Source organism: Crocodylus siamensis, chromosome 1 (assembly GCF_052110815.1).
Source record: "Crocodylus siamensis isolate JL-2025a chromosome 1, ASM5211081v1, whole genome shotgun sequence".
NCBI lineage: Eukaryota > Metazoa > Chordata > Crocodylia > Crocodylidae > Crocodylus > Crocodylus siamensis.
In genome coordinates this window covers 95,209,267-95,227,252 of record NC_143395.1, presented here as the reverse complement: position 1 = coordinate 95,227,252, position 17,986 = coordinate 95,209,267, and the positions used below count along the sequence as shown (strand labels likewise).

General features: G+C 43.2%; 1 protein-coding gene across 1 annotated transcript in view; it reads right to left on the bottom strand.

Moving 5' to 3' along the window:
- The window catches only part of NT5DC1 (5'-nucleotidase domain containing 1), a 262,954-nt gene that overhangs the window by 103,075 nt on the left and 141,893 nt on the right, over positions 1-17,986 (bottom strand). The gene's annotated exons all lie outside the window — the stretch shown is intronic.

Below are 17,986 nucleotides of genomic sequence, written 5' to 3'. Positions count from 1 at the left end.
CCATATTTGTAGCTCTTTCTACTTGCAAAATATTTTTGGACTCTGAGTTATATTCCTGGCACATTAGGGTTTAGGGTAAGATATCATATCCTGTTAATCTGGAATGTCTCATTTTGGGTGCTTAATTTGAGACCAAAAAATGGGCCCGTTTATTAGGAAGTACTAAGAATCTGAGTCCTGAACATCAGAAATCTTTTGGATATCACTTTAGAAACCTTAAAACACATACACAAATCATGAGTTCTCTCTGAAGCAGCAGATAAACACCAGATGATCTGTAATACAGTTATCTATCGAGGACATGATTTCATGATTTCTCAGATCTGTTCTCTAATGCGCCCATTATTTTATCTAATAAAGGCTGGTATAGCAGATTGGCAGCAACCTACTGAAGTACCTACATGCTGTTAAGAGTGGGAACAAAAGAGGACTTTTTTTCTCATTACAATCATTAATGGCCATTACGGGCATAACAGGGACAGAATTTGGTCATTACAGGCTATAACAGAACCTGAGGCTCCCTGTTCTTTTAAGCAAAGCAGCAGCCTACTGAGGGAGCACTGTAGGCTAGGTAGGATGTAGTAGCGGCAGGGCAATGAGGCTGATCAGCAGGCACCTGCAGGCATCCAAGACCCTGAGAAAATATAAGCCTGGAGCTTGGGCTGGCAAGTTAGTCTAGTCTTGCCAGCTGCAGCGTTAAGATCTCCTGCCTGGGAGAACTACCCAGGGACACTAGACTGTCTGCTTTGCTGCCAGCAGAAACAGTGAGACTCATGGAGCCCACAAGGACCCCAGGCTGGGAAGTATGACAGCACCAAGGGGAAGTGAAGATATTCCCTCTTACAAGTTAGGGACAGACATTCAAAAAACAGGAGCCTGAATTTATTCAATTTTTGCAGGTTAGCCTAACCTGCCTAAATTGAACCAATTTGCAAATGAATAGATAAGGGTTTGGGAACTTGGCACATGTGTCGAGCACGGCACGCAAAACCATTTTGCTTGGCATGCCACGGCCAGCCCCAGCTCTGGGTGGCTGCTGCCAGCAACAGAGCCTGGGCTGCTCCCAGCAGGTCGCTGGGAAGCTACAAGCCCTGCTGCAAGCAGACCAGGCTCCAAGATTGGCAGCAGCTACAGAGAGCCGGGGCTGGCTGCAGCTGGGAGGTTGCAAACAGCTATGCCAGGCTCCAGAGCCCTGGCATCAGTTCTGTACTGGCACGTGCATGCGCGCCTTGGAGCAGGCAGTGGGGAAGGGGCCTGACGCAGCGCAATCCCGGTCCCTGCCCCGATCCTGGCACAGAGCTGGTGACTGAGCTCCAGAGCCCAGCAAAGCTGTTTGTAGCCAGCCTGGGCTCTGGGCAGCTGCAGCAAGCAGTGGGCAGGCTGCAAACTGCTGTGCCGGGCTCCATAGCTCTGGCATCAGCTCCATGCTGGTGGCAACTCCACATGGATCTCAGGGTGGGCTGTGCCGCCTTGCTGTCTGCCCTGAGGTGCATGTGCAGTCGCTGCCAGTATGGAGCTGACGCTGGAGCTGTGGAGCCTGGCGTAGCTGTTTGCAGCCTGCCCACTGCTGATAGCTGCTGCTCTGCATAGCTGCTGAAAGCCACGGAGCCTGGGCTGCTCCCAGCAGGGCTTGCAGCATCCCAGCTGCCTGCTGCGAGCAACTCGGGCTCTTGGCTGGCAGCAGTGACCCAGAGCAGGGTTGTGCCCCTCACTGCTACCCCCACCTGCAGGGGAAGTATGGCAGGGCAGTGGGAAGCTTGGAGCAGGCAGATTTCTGTGCCCCCTGCTGTGCCCTGCTGCACTTGGTTCCAGCACTGCTCTGCAGAAGTGGTGAGGGCAGCACAGTGGGAGCACTGCTGGTATGTGCTACCTCTCTGGAGCTTGGAGCCAGGTCTGGGAGGAAACTGGGGCGGAGAGGCAGCAGATGTTTGCAGCTGGCCCAGGTTCTGGGTAGCTGCTGACAGCCACAGAGCTCAGGCTGGGGGACAGGGGCTTGGGGTAGGGGGCAAGGGGCAGCAGGGCTAGGGGGCAGGGGCTTTGGGTGGGGGACACAAGGCAGCAGGGCTTGGGGGCACAAGCAGGGCATCCTGCCATGTACCCCCTACCCTCATTTTACATTGCGGGGGTTTTTGGCACTCCAGCCAAAAAATGTTGCCTACCCCTGGAATAGACACTCAGGAATAGACACTCATACCTGCAGTGGCTCAGGCCAGGAGCCGGGCGGGGGGGGGCGGTTCTAGAGCACACACTGTGCTGGGGACTGTGCCCAGCCCTGACAGTACCCTCAAGTGAACTGGCCAAGGAGGGGGTTTAATCCCCCCTTCCCTGTCCCAGCCGCACGGACCTGAGCCACAGTCCACCTGGCACTCCCCCCTCACTCTGCAATGACAGGGGTGGAGGCGTGGCCAAGCACCAGCCAGCATGGCTTCTTGAGGCAGAGGGGGTTTATTCTCCTCTCTGCCCCTGGGAGATGGTCTGCCAGCTCTGACCACCGCTGCCTACTGCTTCCTGCATGGGGCAAGTGGTGGAATAATTTTCCCTGCCCCCTCTGTCAGATGGCAAAGGGAGGAGGAGAAATAACCTGTTTCTTCCCCCCTTGCCTAAGGAGGGCATGCCTCTGCCCCTGGAATGGTGAGGGGGCAGGGACCATGACAGGGATTAGTAACCCCTCTTGCAGTGTCCTGGGAGTGCAACCCTCTTCCCAGCAAGGGTGCTGTGCTTCAGGCAGGGGCAGGGTGGGCAGAGCAGACTGTGTGGGGTGAGTGGCAGTGGTGAACTGGGAGTGGAGTGTTGGGGGGCCATGGCCACCCCTCTGACCCCCGTGCCACCGCTCATCCTGTGCAGTCTGTAGCAGCTCTGACTACCCTGCCCCACTCTCATCTGCAGCACAGACCCCTGGCTGAGGAGGAAGCGACTCCGCTTAGGGCTTCCCACCCCCTGTGCCGGGCACAGCCTGAATGGAATTCAAAGCTGGGCAGAAAGATTTTGGCCACTCCCTTCTCAGCTGGCCTGCTGGCCAAGCAGGGAGCGTGGTGGGATGATCAACTTGGCTTGGCTTCCAGCTGCAGGGAAGCCTGCAGTGGGGGTTTTACTCCCCTGCCTGAACCAAGCCAATCATCTGGCCATGCTCCCTCCTTAGCCGGTGGGCTAGCTGAGAAGGGAGTGGTGGGGAAAATGCCCCTCTCCCTTGCCTGGCTTTGGACCCCAGGCAGGCTGTGCCCACCACAGGGGGTAGGAAGCCTTCAGCAGGGGCCATATCCCTCCCCCGCCATTCCCTTCTCACCCGGCCTGCCAGCCAGGGAGGGGGCATAGCTGGGTGATCACCCCAGCTCCTGGATCAGGTGGGGACTGCAGGCTTACCTGCAGCCAGGATCTGGGTGATCATTCTGTGATATGTTCATCCCAGCTGGTAGGCCAGCTGAGAAGGGAGTAGGGAGGAAAAACATCCTCCTCCTCCCCTTCCTCTCTGACCCCCTTTGCACACCCCTGCTGCATCCCAGGAGCGGTGACAAAGTGAGCTCGGCACCTGGCACTGCTGATTCCCTGGAGCCAGTCTGTGGCAGGGTCAGAACATTGGGGCTGCCCAGCACCTCCTGGGCAGAGGTGCAGCCCCGCACCTCAGCCCTGCCCCTGCTGGGGAACCGAGCTCACCTTGAGCTCTCTGCAGGTGTTGAGCAAGTCCTCTCCCCCTGCATGACCAGAGCAAGCCCCTGCTGCCCGTCAGCCCTGCTTGGCACAGCCTTTGTGGCTCCTGGCCTTCTCTTGCCACCATGCTGTGGCAGACCTGCGCTGGGGCTGACACTGGAGGATGGAGGGGGTTCGCATCCTGGGCTGCAGCTCTCCCACCCCAGACTGTCCTGCAGTGTGAGGCTCCCCACTGAGTGTAGCCCACAGCCCAGCAGGTCCTGTGGGGAAGCTGAGGAGGGAGTGTGTGTGTGTTGGGGGGTAATGTTCACCCTCTGCCTAGTGGACGGGGGCATGGTCACGGAGCCAGCAGGGGGCTTTACACCCTCCCCTGGATCCCAATCTACTACTGAGGCAAACATATCCTATGGTATACAAGCTTCCAGAAACATGCTGAATTTTGAAGAATAATACTCAACAGTCAATAAAGCTAATTACTCTTCAATATGACTGAGGGTTAAATATTTCTAATGGCGTAAGTCATAGCTGCTAAAGTACAGTGAAGTGTATCTGTTTTCTTTTCTTTATTACTTTAAAAAATACAATATAAAATTGTCTATATACTCATGTCATATTACTGAAAATGTAAGTTAAGAGGAAAAATTGCTTAGGTACTTAAAAATGCTGAGAAATGAAAGAGAAATTGGTACTGCAGTTTGTATGTAAAAGAGCACTCTCATCTACAGAAGAATCTTTTTCCTTTCAGCATTTTGTTCTATATGGAATAATCTGTGGTCAGCTTCACTGAATGACTTAATAAATCCCAGACATTACTTAGCCTTGTGGTATGTGAGTAATGCTATTCTTTAGTTTGAAAAAATAAGATATAAACCACTTGAACTTGTGCTGTTTAATGAGAGGGGAAACATATGCTTCAAGCATTAGTATCAAAGATTAAAAGATGCCATGCATTAAACACAATACTATTTCATAACTGTTATGCATCCAAACCATCTCCACACTAAAAATGGTTACCACTTAGAGTTACCTTTGCTATCACAGCAACTAGAGAAGTGGCAGAGGAACTCAGTTCAGTACTGCAGTAAGATATGGGTTACTTTTCATTCCAGAAGTGGGTTACTACTAAGGAAAACCTCTACAAGAAAAGTCTCAAGTCATAACTAGGTAACCATTCTGGTTCTCTATGGAATCTGGGTCAGAGAGGGCTTTACCATGGGAATAAGGGTGAGTTCCAAGAGCCTGCATTATGGGCCTACACAATGTTTGTCTTGAGAAGAAGCCAAGACCAAATGATTTTTTGATAATTTACCAAGGAATGTTTCCTACAGTGATTTTTTCCCCCTTTTTTTTCTTTCCTTTCTTTAGTGTGGATGCTATTTGAGTCAAGAAACATGAGGCCTTCTTGCACACAGTGAAGCAATTGTCTGAACTTCCATGAATAACGTATATGGGACATTATAGTCCTTTTCTCGGTTCAGATGAATCCAGTTCCCAGTTTTTCTTTTTTTCTTTCTGTCCTTCTTTCTTTCTTATTTGAAAAGGTCAAACTATTATCCAAGAATGAATGGAAGCACAAGAGGAGTGGTAAGCATGGTAGTATGGCATCCAGTCCCTGTAAACTCAATCAACTGGGAGAGGAGAGAAGGCAGGTCACTTATAAAAAGAGTAGCTCATCACGAGGGATCCAGGTTTTCCATTTGCTGCGGAAAAACACAGCAAAACATGGATTGTCTTCTTTAAAGGAGAAAAACCTGGGAAACTCTCGGTTTCCCCTTCCAGACTGGAAAATTTCCAGCCTGCAAGGGGCTGCTTGGGGCTGGGAGAAAGTGGGACACAGGGGGTGCCCACGTGCATGTACATGCACACATGCATGTGGCAGCCGGACAGTGCGGTGGAGAGCAGTTCCCACAGCTCCCTGCGGGTAAGTCTATAAGGGCAGGGGAGGGGCCATAGGCAATGCACAGTGAGACAAGACTGGGGGGTGGGGTAGCTGATGCTTGGGAGAGCATGTGCTCCCCAAGATTTCTGTGCCTACAGCAGGGTGCAGGGTGCCAGGCTGCACCAACTCCTGGCAGGAATCAACTCTGCGGTGAGACCTGGCATGGAAGGGAGCACTGTTCTGCCAACATTTTATAATGTACAGGTAATCTAGGAATAAATGAAACAGTAAAAACAGCATTTCCTTGCTTGAAATCAGAAATGTGTGCTGAAGAAGAGTGGATTTCGTGAGCATATCAGAAAGACATATTTCCACCCCTTTCACCAACATCGACGAATGTAGCTATTGCATAATAAATCCATTATACACTTTTGCAATGAAAAAGTAAATCAACTCAGGATTCAATGTCAAAGCTGAAACAGAAAACTGTTTTAATTTCTACCACCATATTAGTTTAGTTCTACTGGACAGATCTGATCGCTGCAATGTGAAGTCTGCCCTAGACTATTTGCTTCATTAGTCATGGTGCACTGAGACAGAAGATACTGGGCTACAATTGGGATAAAATGACCAGACAAAGGATAGTGTATGTTTCTTACTTATTGTAGCTTCTGGAGAAGATACCTTTGGTAAAATATATTGGATACACAAGGCAGTAGAGATATCAATACCATAAAACTACAAACAAATTAACTTGAAATCAAAATGTAAAAAGAAGAGAAAGGTAACAATTGTACACTATCCTAAGTTAGTAAGGAATTCTAATGAAGACAGAATGTTGAAACAAAAGGTTGGGGACATCTCTCAAAACAATTTAAACTGTTACGTTTTTGTGTCAGAACAGCGTATTATCAACCCCCAGGAACCAAGCAGAAGAGCTTGAAAGTTAGAAGCTTACAATTTGTGCCAAATGCATATATTAATAGTGAATCAAATGCCGCATTTAAGAGGGAAGAACATCAGTGTTGGAAGAGCATTAAAAAGGAAATAAAAAAAGCCAAGTTTTAATTTTTATTCTGAAAAGCAAAGGAAAACATGAAGCAAATTATTGGCACTTTGTATGGAAGCGGTTCTATATCTGGCTTACGGCACAAACAAGGATTAACTTCAGGAGGTGAGCAACACCTAAATAGCTGGTGACCTTTTAGTTCCTCTCAGGATCAGGTCACAGTTTCAAAGGGCTTTCATCATGAAATACAATTTAAAATGTAACTTTATTCTGAAGAATTAATTTAATTTTCTCTCAGAAAACCCCATGAACAGCTCAGACCCTTACATATTTCCTGCTTCCTACTTCTGACCACTAACAGATGTACAACCAGATCACCAGTACGTCCCCCAAAATACAAGGAAAAACTATACATTTTATATTATTCCCATACATTTTTCCCTCGGTCTAACATAGGCCAAAGGAGGAGTAGTAGTGCTCTCTAAACCTTTCACCTCAAATGTCTCTATTTATAGCTCTCAAATGTCTGTAAAAATCCAAGTCCACACCGACAATCACTGGCTTCTCAATAGGGTGAACATTTGTACAAAATATGCGATATGAGAAAAACTACTATGACATAAAATGGAATCAAGCAGAAGTTTCACTCAATCATGTAACGTTGGACTCTCTGCATCCATTAATGATTGGAGGAAACATCCTGGGAGTAATGTAGGAGGCAGACATACACTTTCTGGCAAAGACCGTATTCTATCAGACGTGTGTTTCCATGGAATAAAAGACAGATTTTCAATTTTTATTCTTGTTTCTGAACAACTTGCAGTTTATCTGCATTCCTTTACTCTAGCCTAGGCTACCAAAGAGTCAGGCGGCCTCTGTACCCTTACATTAGTTTTTTGCAAGAATATTTTAAGACATGCTGTCCATTCAAAACATTTTAAGAAAATATACTGCCTTTTTAATGAAAAGATAGATAAATAACTATGTAAATTGCCAAACGTTAATATATTGCAAGAGAGTTCTTGGATATTTCTTCTATTAATTGTTTCTCATTGAATTTCTGCTTGTATATGAATAACTTTTTAAACCAGCAGTTCTCAAGAGAGGTGTCAAAGCATCCTTTTTTAGAATGGCGTGGGGGTCCAAGGAGATAAGCACTCACCCTTCCCTGGGTGAGGAAATGTAGGCTTCTTGTCTAGCTTCACTGCAAGGAAGTAAGATCATGATGGTCTCTGCCTCCCCGCTCTGTGAGGAACAAAGTGCTCACTTCCCAATGCTATACACTTGTGCCAGAAGTTAAGTGCTGCAATTAAGAAATTAGTTATTGAAATGGGGTGCTGCTGAATTCACAGGAGTTACAGAGCCTAGAAAGTTTGAGAAATGCTGGTCTAAACAATCAAATCTTTCCTCCATGTCTTCATTTTTTTGTTTGTAGTTTTTGATTTTTTTATGTCTTAACTTAGTTATGATTTTATTCCTGACTTCATGCCTCACCTTTTGATTGCTTATGCTACAGCTCTGGTAGCAAGCTCCATGGGGTAGACACCTGTCTAACATGCATCTATTTCTACAACACACCAGGCACTACTATGTTGCTGTACTACTGATAATTACTGTACTACTGATAATCATAAGAGTCTTCCAAAGCATTTAAGTCACAGGGAGTTGCGTATGCATAGTGGTGGCCTCCTGCTGCAGAACTCCCTGCACACGCTAGTGAAAAGCCAGACCTAAGTCTATTCTCATCTCAGGCTGTCATCAAATTCCTACAAGAGCAAGTAAACATTTCAACATGCCAGAGGGAGAAAGTAGGAACTCTTAATTCCTTCTTGCTCGCAGTAATGCCACTTCCTTTTTCTTCCAGCATCTGATCCAAAGTACAGTGAAATGAAGAGAAAAAAAAAAAAAAAAAGACTCCCATTGATTTCAGTCAGATTTAGATCAGGCCTCTAAAGCCATTATTTAGTTTCCCAGCAATTATCTGGATTAAAAAAATATCAGAGAGATTTGTTTCTGGCAGGGTATCGATAAAGAATTCAGAATAGGTAGATTTCAATTTTGTTCTTGCTTCTTTGGGTTAGCTACCTGATTGAACTATAACAAATGTATCAGCTATTTGTAAGATGGCTAAAAGGAAAAGGCATAAGTTTAAAAAAAAAAATCAAATAGAATTTATCCAAATACCACAAACTTTCAGCTGCCAATTTAGAGCTCGTGTAGCTGGCTGTAATCAGCTCTCACAATTGAAGTAGTACTTAGGAATGTGATTTTAACACTTTTTTGACTTAACTAGAAAATATAATCGACTATCAATACACTTATACATGCATACTTTAACAGTATCAATACACAGCAGTCATTGAACCTAATAAAATTAAGGCCCAGCTGCTCAAAGATACTGAGGTGTCTAGCTCCCATTCATTTTTAGGCATCTCGAACTTTTGGAGGTCTACCTAGACTCCAAGATTTTATAGCACTTATCTAATCTTACCTAAAAACTGGTTTACAAATTCTACCTGTACATTTAAGAAGGGTAGAGCTTAGTAAAGATTCATATAATTCAGATTCACAATTCCCATTATTTTTTCACATTCATAAGATAACGAACAGTGCTTTCATCTGCATGTCTCATAGCATGTTATATATTCAGACTGAATAGAAACAAACTTCTTTGCTAATGATCCATGGATTAGTTGTGAGATCAATCTCTCATGCATAAGCAATATCATACAAACATTAGAGATATGACAACAAATGAAGACAAATAGGGGAATGGAGGCAAGCCTCCTAATAAGACTGGTTTATTATCTTTGAGTAGTACTTCTCTTTAATTTATTATTTTATTTAAGCAAGATTGTATTCCACAGGGAGAAGGAAATGGCATGGGAAGGAAATTTCAGCATAACAGAAGATAAGAGAATAGAAAAAGAAAATGAAAACACAGATGACTAGGCAGATGGTGTATGGTGGTCTGGGTTCTAAAAAAAGGAAAGAAGGATGAAAAAGTAGGATGATAGGAGTTTAGAAACATACACTGGCATGAAAGCAGAAAAAAATATCAGTGATTAAGAAGAAAAGGAACCACTATGATCTTTTAGGGCAGGGGTTGGCAACATTTCACCAACAGGGCTGAGTTAACACAGTTTAGTCCTAAGGCAGGGTAGAGGCAGCAGTTGTTAGATATTTCACTACTAGATGGTGGATTCTTGCAATGTAGGATATACAAACTTGGCATGCCTGTGGGCCAGATAAATTATTTCCTCGTGGGCCATATGCAGCCTGTGGAAGGTAGGTTGCTGACCCCTGATCTAGGGTACAGACAGAAGTAACAATTGTGTCCACGTCTAATGAGACCAGCTGAACTGTTATGATATAATTTGTGTTGCTGCATGCTTCTGCACAATGCAAGCTTAGCAAAACCATTACTTTAACTTCTTTTCATGGGATTGAAGTCTGAGCCATTTAATTACATGAAGATGATACAGCTGATGCCTGCTTCCAAGCAACATCTTCCTTCCCCCCTTTAAAATGGTTAACGAAGGTACATTTATCCGCAGCCCAAATCTGACCTCTTACTTAACAAAAGCCCATAGACCTTTCCTGAATTAATACCCATTTAAAATGTGTGTCTTTTAGAAAAATACATTTTTAAATTGCCCAGTGATGGAGAATCCACCACAACCCATGGTTACATTATTAGCATAGTCATTCACCATTACAATTAACATTTACTCCTATTTGGATTTAAATTTGTCTGCCTTCTGCTTCCATCCATTGGACCTACTCTTCTATTTACTAGATTGAACAAGCCTATATCACCACTTTTGGTTCCCCACATACCTCCAGACTACAATCAAGTCAAAATTAATAAACAAAATTTGTTCAGTCTATTGATCCAAGTAATTTTTTGCAAGCCTTTAATCATTCTCATGGCTCTTCTCTGAATCTCCTCCAATATATCAACATTTCCCCAGTCACTGGAAAAATTAGAGCTGTGCACAGCACACCAGTTTTAGCCACATATAGAGGTACCATAACCTCCTCACTACTACTCAATATTTTTATATATCCACAGCTCCCAATAGCCACTGGCCATCTCTGATTATGGAGTTTAAGAAATACTGTGTATTAACTCAGTTTAGAAAGTGATCCAAATTACTCTGAATCAGTGACTTGCTCTCTTCATAATATTTACCACTCCTGTAATCTCTGTGCCACCTACACACTTCAATGGTAATGACCTTGTACTGTTCCCAGGTCATTGAAAAAATACACAAAGCATAGAGCCCACAGTCAATCCACTGGGACTCCACTAGAAACAAAAATGATTATGATTTCCCCTTACAATTACATTTAGAGACTTACTGTATTTACCCAATTTCAAGATGATTTTTCCCCCACCATTCAGCATTGGGAAAACCAAGCCTCAGTTTAGAATCAGGTATCAGACTGCTTCAGCTGCTAGGAGCTGTGGGGAGCAGCTGTGCAGGGCTTCTGGCTCAACTGGGGACAGCATCAGCAACATTCAAATTCTAATTATTGGGGAAATTGACTCAAATTTGAAGTTGTCTTAGATTTGGGTAAATATGGTATATGCAGCAGTTAGTTTATAATACATTTAATGCATGCCATTTAATCAATTTAATGCGTGACATTTAAAGTGTACTCTTATCCACCATCTGTAAATCCATCCATAATATATCCAGTTAACTTGACAAGATATTTTCCAAAAACTCATACTGACTGGCATTAATTGTATTTCCCTCCTTTAAATATTATCTTAATAAAGAGTCACAGACCATCATCTCCAATATTTTGTTCAAGATTGACAGTAGAGAGATGGGTCTTACATTACATGGGTCATCCTATTTACACTTCTTAAATACTCACAAAAAAACATTATTCTGCTTTCTTTTGTTTCTCTATAATGTCCTCACTGTTTTAAGAAGTGATGAAAATTAGCTTTAGTGGTCCAGAAAACTCTTCGGCCAGTTCTTTTCAAACTCTAGAATGAAGTGATTCTGACCTGCTAATTATTTCTTTTTTAAGTCTCATATTAGTAACTGCTATTTATTGCTTCTCAGTTTACTACCATAATGGTAAGGTGAGAGGAACAATGGGAAGAAAGATGAAGAAGAGGAGGATGGAAGGGGATAGGATTGTATTGGTATAGCTTTCCTTCATGTCATGAACCCACCCTTCAATATTTGGAATTAAACAGGAAGCTGAAAACTTCCGTTCCTTATTTCTTAGAGCTTCCATCTTGAACAGCATGCATACAGACCCTTATTTGCTAGCCTTCTCTGTGCCTCTTTTAAAAGGGAGTATTTCCAGTGTGTGCTACCACTTTTCATATGATTAAAGACAGTATCCCATTATTTATTTGGCATCATCCAGGTCTGTAAAGGTAGCAAATGCATTTTCACTTCTGTTGCTCTCTTTGCTAACACTGATGACTCAAATGTTTACTTTTAGCAGTATTAAGACAGTGACCCTAAGGCTCTTGTTCTTGGTAACATTAGCACAGGAAAAGCACATTGATTGTATTAACAATGACAACATGATAATATAAATATTTAATGAGCAAGAATAAAGTATCCTATTTAAACACCCAAAATATCCAACTTGGAGGATACTGACAGGTTATCTGTGACTAGTTAATGTGTTAGAAAAAATCATGAGTTACCATAGCTGGTGCTACTGCTTCTCCCCCTCCCACTCTCTGCAAAACTTCGCACCTGCTGTCACCTAAGACAAACTTAGGGGAACATTTTCAAAACCTGGGTATCTAAAGTTAGGCCCTAATGATAGGCACCTAATACAGCTGCTAGGATTCCAGAGGTGATGAGAAGATACAGCTTTTTCTAACGAAATTGGTCTCAACTGTGTCTGCTCTCTTCCACTGAAAATAAGGCTGGTATTATTCACAGTCTTCCAATGGCTGAGGCCAGACCAAAATCTGCTGGATTCATCTCCCATTGCCTCTTCCTAGGATGACCACCTATCCCTAATTGGGCAGGGCAGTCCAGAAATGGGAAATTCAAGTTCAGGTCCTGGGCTGCATGATTCCAGGACAGCATTTGTCTTGGATTCACAGCCTGGTCCAGGGAGCTGTAGGAAGTGGCAGGTTTTTCCTCACAGGCTGGCAGTGTTCCAGCCTGCAAAGGATTGCCAGCAGTGGGACAAAGGGGGCGCCACGTGCATGTGCACGGCTGTACATATGCACATGGCTGGGACCACAGCCAGGTAGCATGGAGAGCAGCTCCCTGAAGGTTACTCTATGGGAGGAAGGTGGGGACAGATCAAGGCACTCACACTGAGGGAGGGAAGAGGACAGGGGCTGGGGCTGCTGCCCAGCCAGGGTGGTACATGGGACCAAGGTGTGGAGTGGGATGGCATCCTGGGCAGCTCATTGATGGCTGGAGGGGAGTGCTTCCCCACCACTGTGTGCACCCTGGGGTGAAATGGGGGGCACATGCCCCCCCTCAATTTATGTACAGGGCAGGGGTGGATGCAGGAAGACTGCTGCAGGCTTGGGATCCCCACCCTGCTGCCTTTCCCCGCAAAGCTGCATGCCAGCCGGAAGCCTCCTGCTCACCCAGCAGCAGCAAGGACAGTGGTGACGTCGAGTTGAGCTCCCCTCTGCTCTTACGCAGGCAGGTGGCACACAGCCAGTGTGCAGCTCCCAGGAGAAGGAAGCAAGGTAGGGAGTCCCAAGCCTTCAGTGGGCAGCCCACATCCACCTTGTCCTGACCTGCTCAGCTCTGCTCTGGCCGTGCCACCAGCGGAAGTGTGGGTTAAGGGGGAGGTGGGTATGTGTCCTGCCTTTACGTTTTAAAAAGGTGATCACCATGCTTCCTGCCCAAATCCAGCAAGCTGTCCTCAGCATGAGGGAAAGGAATTTAATCTCACTCCACTTAAAGAGTACAACATTTTTATTAACTTCTTCTCAAAAAGGAAGGGGAAAAGCAAAACCTTCATCCCCTATACGGTGAGGAAAGAGGTGACATGCAAGTGGGACTGGAAATAAAGGGGAGTGGAAGAAAAGAGAACACTGTATCTAGGTAGTCAGCATAGTTTTGACAGGTTACATAATTCTTAGAGACAGGTTACATACTTTTAAACTGTACAGATGACCACAATCAGCTAACAAGGCAGTGTATATTTTCAAAATCTATTTTGAATTGCTCTTTTTCCACTACATGCAGAATGAGAAGCTGAATGTCTATCTGCTACCTTCCTTAAGACATGTGCAGATGCTCACTGAAGAAATACAGGATGCTTTTTCTATGTAAGAACTAGAAATTGAAAGGCTTAGTATTATAGAAGAAATTCTGAAGTATTGCATAGCACATCGGTTTAATGCTGAAGTTTGCGTTACTCAATTTTGTATACATGGATAGTGCAAACCTGTCAGCCATTGTTTTTTGTGTTCATGTACTGTTGACATATTTCACTAACCTTTTTATGATATATATCACCTTTTTATGATATATATCTTAATAGGATGGGTGTGCTTTGGAGATGAGGTAGGATCAGCTATTCAATTTTACAGGGAGTTATTTTCATCTCCAACAGTTTACTTCCCTTGTTCATGTAGCTATATTAGTTTACGCTGAAACACAGGCATATCAGAATAGATATATCAAGTTACTCAACATCCAGTTCATATCATATTCAAAACACAAAGCATATGCCTACTTTGTTATAAAGATTTTGCATATTTGATACCTATAACAATATCCAAAGAGATGATCAGTCCTGCTTTTTTTCTCTTTGTGGGTAGAAAGTTAAATATAAGAAATTCCATGAAAATTATTTTTGTTGGACAGGAAAATCCATTTGAGTCAAAGCTCAGTTCTCTGGATATCATGATTCCGAATGCAATGTATAAATGTCCTCAAAAGTTCAGTAGGTGGAACCTACATGCTTCATTACTTGGCCAAGAATGCTTTCTTTATTGCAGATTTTTTATTTTCAATTAAATAGAAAGTTCACAGAGTTAGAGCTGGCTTATCTACTCTTAGGAGTCCAATAGAAAAATTCTTGAGAGTCGCTTCTCTAACCACAGTCCTAATATTCCCTCCACGTCAGAGATTTATACACTCCATTTCTTGTAAAAATTGCTGAACCATAGATCATGCTTATATTCTAGTTATTTTTGGAACTCTAAAACATGCAGTGTAGAAACCGCCATCCTGACTTACAACTGACCCAGCAACTGACCCAGACCAAATGCATCTCACCAAGGGGACTCTTTATCTTTGCCATATCAGTACATTTCAATTTATTTTTGTTTTAATAATGTCAAATATCAATATCAATGACTTATGGGAAAAAATGGCCAAATCCCTTAATAAACATGCAAGAGATTGTGGGCATATCTCAACAAAAGCCAGCTGATGGGATGAAGACATACAGGCAGTGATCAGGGAAAAGGGGAAGTTCAAGGTGTGGCAAAAGGCCGAAGACAATGAGACTATGAGAAGCTGTTGCAGAGCCAAAACCCAAACCCTGGAAGATCTGTATAAACTGCAAACAAAGGAAGGTGAAAAGGACATATACTTACTAGAAAGAACTCAAGAGAGAGAAATCAAATCAAATGTACTAAAGAAGTGAGGAACTGAAAGGATGAGGGAAGCATGATCTTCAGAGCCTGAAAGATCAAAGCACAGGTGGAAAAGTTACTTTGAGAGACTCAGGAACAAAGAGACTCCAAGGCAAGCATTCTGGAAAGTTCTGGTAAATCAAGCCTTGGCTGAATCAACAGCAGGTGCCATTAACAGAATACAATAAAGAACTATAAAGCCAAGAATATTCACATAGATACAGCATCAGAATGAAAAGGTGTAAGACCCTTCATCAAGCTTTAAATAAATTTATGTTATGAGAGAAAATACTAGGTGTGTAGAGAAGGAGCTTTATGGTGCCTGTCTCTAAGAATGGAAACATGGGCCAATTAAAGGCAAACAATAATCATGAACTATATTATGAAACCATGGAAAAGGATGATCAAAAAAGACTGAAAACAGCGGTCAGAATTGGATACAATTGTGTGGTCATGCCAGGAAAAAATCAATTACTGATACAATCTTTGTGATGAGACTCCTAGTGGAAAAAGTATGCAGAAAACAGGAAACATCTTCACCTGGTTTTATGTGACATGAAAAAACATATATCCACATAGCAAGAGGAGGAGGTGAGGCATGAGGTAACAAGTGGTGACAGAAGCCTATGGGGGACTTGCATAAGACAAAAAAGGCACAATAGCACAAGATAGAAGCACAAGTAGTGAAGGCCAGGGTCCATCAAGAATTAGCTTGTCCTTGGCTGTGTTTGTCCTGGATACCCTCCCCAAGGGCATTCAGAAAGATGCCCCCGGTGCATGGTATTCATAAGTGGTATGGCCTTAACTGACGAAAGCAGAGAATGGGCAGAGAGTGGTTTGGACAGATGAAAACACATCTCGGAGTGGCACAGTCTAGAGATCAACAGAAAAAACAGAGTTCAGTTCAAGCCCATTTTGAAGCAGTGGTGCACGACTGACACTAGACTGCCAGCACATCACATCTGTGCATAAGCTAATACCTGGGGTTTGTTGTGTAAGAAAATGTTCAAGATAGATGAGGAAAGTAGAAAAAATATGTATAAGGCATGGATGAAATGGAAGGAAGTAAATAGACTGGTTTGTAAGAATGCCAGTTTACCTGAAGGGAAAAACCCTGCAAGAGCGTTGATGCTGCTGTGTGTTATCACAGTGTTGGACAATGAATAAATGACAGTTGCCCCTGATAAAGACGTAGGAGATGAGGATGCTGAGGTGGATTTGTGGAGTCAGAAAAAAAAGAAATGAAGGGGTGTGGAAATAGGTAAAGATGATATTAACAGAGGAAAAGCTGAATAAAAACAGACTAAAATAGTTTGAGCATGTAGCCAAAACAATGTGTGTGAAAAAAAGTGCAGGCCATGAGAGTCAGGGACAGGAAAAAGCATGGAAGACCCCACGGGTATGCCACTAGTTGACAGAATTCAGGGGCTAAACGATTTGAGACTGGGATACATATTACAGTGCCATTATCCCCACAACTTAGTGTCTCAAGCACAATGGAGAGAAACATGGAAGGCCAAGCTTTCCTTAAAGCACAAAGTGCTGGGGGCTTTTTAGGGGTGGATCCAGGGAGGGGATGTAGTTGTGCACACCTCTGACTCCTGCTCTACCCAAACTCTAACTAAAAACGTTAACTCGGGTGTTGTAATACTAACTCAGGTGTAGAAATGACTAACGGTGAAGTACTGGAGGAACTGATAAGCCACTCAAGAAGGCTAGTTTTGGTTTATGAATCTGCGTAAGAAATGTATGTTTAACTGTGATGACTACAGGACTAACGGCATAATATCTTTTGACTATTTTTGCCTAGCCATGATTTTCAAGACGTTAGATATAATCTAGAAAATCAGTGAACGTTCTAATTAGTTATATTTGTTTTTGTTTTGATCTTAAAATAATACAGTGTTAAGCATCTACTGTATTACTAAAGCCTTTAGCTTTGCTTTAGCTGGAGAAAAATCTGTGCTGTGTTATATATGTGCTACACCATCTGCACTCCCTTTTTCAAAAACCTAGATCTGCCCCTGGGGCTTTTCATGATGAGATCACAGTTCAGATAGTCTAGCTTTCCTTACTTTCCAGGTTTTGGGGTGATACGTGATGGGTATTATTTGGATACCTGCTGCATATGGAATTGATTTTACTAATTAAATGATTTTGCTGGGGCAAAGGTATATTGATTAGTTTGGAAACCGCACTGTGTTAAATCTGTATCATGAACATTTCATAAAAATGCCAACATAATATGATAGGCATTAGTCTCTTGGTAAATACAATTAAGCTATTAAATCTCCCATTCAACCATTCCTCCCGCCACAGTGAAGAAATATGTCTGGTCACAGCAGACCATTCCCATTTCTAAGTAAAGCTGGGTACAAATTAAAGCCTCAGATTTGAAATAGCTCAGGGGAGAACTCAAACTGTTTCTGTGACCCTGAATCTGGGAGATAGCTGAAGCCATTAACTACAATAAGAATGGACTTACATTTCCCCTAAGTATTTTCTTTGGAATGAACAGTAAAATATACTTCACCTTACATAAAAAAGTATCACCCAGGAACCCTCATTTTAACAATGTCATGGGGCTTGCAAATCACAGCCCTTGGTCATAGCATTTACAAACTTTCATAAGATATACAGATGTACTTACTATACGCTGTATAAAAGTTTAAGTTTTGAATCTCTTAAATTTCTTGAATGCAAACCATATTCACATTTAGATAAGGTAAAAATAATGACTTGGGAACTACAATCCACAAAAGTCGTAACAATGTAATGAACACTATTTATGACAAAGGGAAAATATACAAGCCTATTTTGCATATTTGTTACCGATAACTAATGT